The sequence below is a fragment of the Propithecus coquereli genome, unplaced genomic scaffold (assembly GCF_000956105.1).
Source record: "Propithecus coquereli isolate 6110/MARCELLA unplaced genomic scaffold, Pcoq_1.0 Scaffold804, whole genome shotgun sequence".
In the NCBI taxonomy this organism is placed as follows: domain Eukaryota; kingdom Metazoa; phylum Chordata; class Mammalia; order Primates; family Indriidae; genus Propithecus; species Propithecus coquereli.
Genome location: NW_012154219.1, coordinates 64,830 through 67,835, shown reverse-complemented (window position 1 = coordinate 67,835; position 3,006 = coordinate 64,830). Strand labels below are relative to the sequence as shown.

At 35.2% G+C, this 3,006-nt stretch overlaps 1 pseudogene across 1 annotated transcript; it reads right to left on the bottom strand.

The window, feature by feature from the left end:
* Window positions 1-748: 748 nt before the first annotated feature.
* On the bottom strand, window positions 749-2,459 carry LOC105825551 (annotated as a pseudogene). The gene is made up of 2 exons (XR_001138269.1): window positions 2,325-2,459; window positions 749-1,978 (listed from the first exon to the last, which is right to left on the bottom strand). The product of XR_001138269.1 is annotated as an S-adenosylmethionine decarboxylase proenzyme pseudogene (transcript).
* Between the last annotated feature and the right edge of the window lie 547 nt (window positions 2,460-3,006).

The following is a 3,006-nucleotide window of genomic DNA, read 5'->3' as shown; positions in this document are numbered from 1 at the left end:
TTTAAGAAAAATATATTATTACTATTAAAATATGTTCAGAAAATGCAGTTTGAGGTTTGAACATGGGCATTTTTATGGATATTCCAAGATGGATGCCCAGTCAAATTCAGTATTCTTTTTAAAAAGTCAGTTGAAATGAATATTTTTCATAGTTATAACCACCAACTTGATGTATATTTAGAGTTATTTCTTTTGACTTGATTTTAATATTTCAGAATATCTTTAAATATTTTTTGATCTAACTTTACAATAAGTTGAAATTTTTACATGATTCCAAAGTCAAACCTGTAAAAAGATACATTTAGAGTTATTTAGCATCTTTATTTGTCCCCTCCTATTTTCTCTATGTAAGTATTTTTATTAACTTTTCTTTCCTTGTTGTATTTAATTTAAGCAAATATGTTTATATACATTAGTTCCATACTCTGTAACCAATTTTTTAAATTTTTTCTTCCATTAGTTATTGTTTAAAATATGGGGGAATATATATTTATATATATGTACACACACATACACTATGTTTGTTCCCTATAATTTAAGCAAATATGTTTATATACATTAGTTCCATACTCTGTAACCAATTTTTTAAATTTTTTCTTCCATTAATTATTGTTTAAAATATGGGGGAATATATATTTATATGTATGTACACACACATACACTATGTTTGTTCCCTATAATTTCTTGTCACATAAATGAGCATACTGTGCATAGTCTTTCATTTTACTTTTTTATTTGTTGTTGTTAACAGTGTAGTGCTTTATTTGGAGGGTTTGAGGAAAGACACCCTAGTGAGAGAAGAAATCAATTATAGGACTACAAATGCATGGACCAATAATTTTAAAATAGTAATACACAAAACAAGTAACTGGAATCATTTTCTTAACAGGACCTGATTTGTGGGAAAAAACTTTAATTTCTGTTGCAAAAAACATCTGTATGAAGTAGAAATTGGTTCCAATAACATTAGTAAATAATTAGTTCTAGAAAGTGGAGGTAACTGTATGTAAAATTCTGCCAGCAGTTTAATAGAACAGTCCCAGATGGTTTGGCTGAGGCCAACACCCAATGAGAACGAAAGCCTTGTCCGTGAGGAATTTTGGATGATACCTAGAGAAATATTACACTGTGCATAAACCAAATTGAATTGTTTTCACAAGGGTTGTAAAGTTCCATACAGTAAAAGGTTTTTTCTACATGCACATCAATTTCACAGCAAGAATGGCATAGAATACCTAAACACAGAAGAGAATATTCATGGAATATATCTAACTCTTTGATATAATAATGCATACAATTCAAAATGATTACACTATCATTACATCTAGTCCTCTCTGCAACTACAAGGTAGGTGGTGGTTATGGAAAGCATGGCCTCCGGTATTAACATCTAGAAAGCAGCCACCACCTTCTGCTTGTGTTCTCTTTTTGCGTTTTTCTTCATTTTTCTTAATCAACTCTGCTGTTGTTGCTGCTTCTTAACAAAACTGGTAAAAACAAAATTGTAATCATTGAACATAGCACTCTGGCAATCAAGATGTTTAAAGCCTTCAATCTTCTGGGGCGAAGCAAGCACTGTGCAACATTTAGAACTCTGATTAACAAACAAGGTGGTCACAGATTTTCCTGGCTTGAAGACTTCCACAACTTTCGTGATCAGGTCAGCATAGGAAGTCTGACTTAAGTTTGTTTCAAAGCTAACATAAGAAAGTTCTGGTTTTGGAGTGATGTGAATAGTCCACTAAGTTCCATCAGATTTCATTCCATTCATTTAATACCCACAAAGATTGAACATCAATGACAGAACCTGGTATCAGGTCACGAATTCCAGTCTCACGAGTGACATCCTTTGCCGTAACACCATCTTTCATGTAGAACTGGTCCATAACTGCTGAGTCAAGCTCACTCATCAGAATTTCCAGGGTCTTTTCTGGCTGACTGATTACTCGACTCTCTGGGAAATCCAGAGTATGTAAGTACTGTATAAGTCAGAATTCATACGTCCCATACAATACGCTGCTCCATTTGGGAAAATTGCATCTAGAAACTCTATTTCTTCCTAGAAATTCCGGTGTGGGTACCCTTGGTGAGAAGGCTTCATGAAATTCTTGCAAGAATAAAAGAAGCTTTGAATTGAGTCAAACCCACTGTCATCCTTAGCAAGATTCAACAGGGGAACCAGTGCTTTCAGCAAGAGGGTGGTACCACGTCTTCAAAATGAAACGTCTCTTGGAGACAAACGTGCTGCTCTCACTGAGTACATAAGCTTCCTGCTTGTCAGTTTTTGTCACACTTAACGACTGAACATTGCACATCCTTCAAAACTATGTCCCACTCAGATCTCGGGATAGTGCGAAGATCCCCAGATCCTTGGTTTGTGTCAGGTTGCTGTGGGAGAACCAAACCTCCAGCAGCTTCTCCATTCCTTCCAAAAAATGTGCAGCTTCCGTCACCGAGAGACTAGCGAACAACCCACAACCACAGAAAATCAACTAAATTAAACCTCTTCTCCCGCCGCTGCCGTCACCGCTGTTCCAGCTGTGTTACCAAAGTTCGGGTTCCTTGTTTTTGCTATAATTTTCTATTAGCTTTCTTTAAAAAACGGACTAATAAAATTTTCCCGGCTTCTTTTTGTGAGTGAAAGTTGAACGTGAGTCTATTGGAAATAGAGGCAGATACAGTTCAGTCTCTTGTAGTCTGCTGCTGCCCTGTTAGGGCAGAGCGAGCACTAGCTAATGTCACCAGCCGTACTGTCTAAGCCCATTTTACTTTTGATTGCTTAACAATACATCTTGGAGATGTTTCATAGGAGTATGTAAAAATCCTAACTATTTCTTTTTACTATTGTATTGCATCATGTGGATATTCTATAGTCAACTAGTCCCCCAACTGATGGAAATGTGGGTTGCTTATTCTCTTTTAATGCTATAAATATCCTTGTGTACATATATAGTAATTCATATTTTTACAAAAATTACTTTGGGATTAATTTAGGTTCACATTTGGA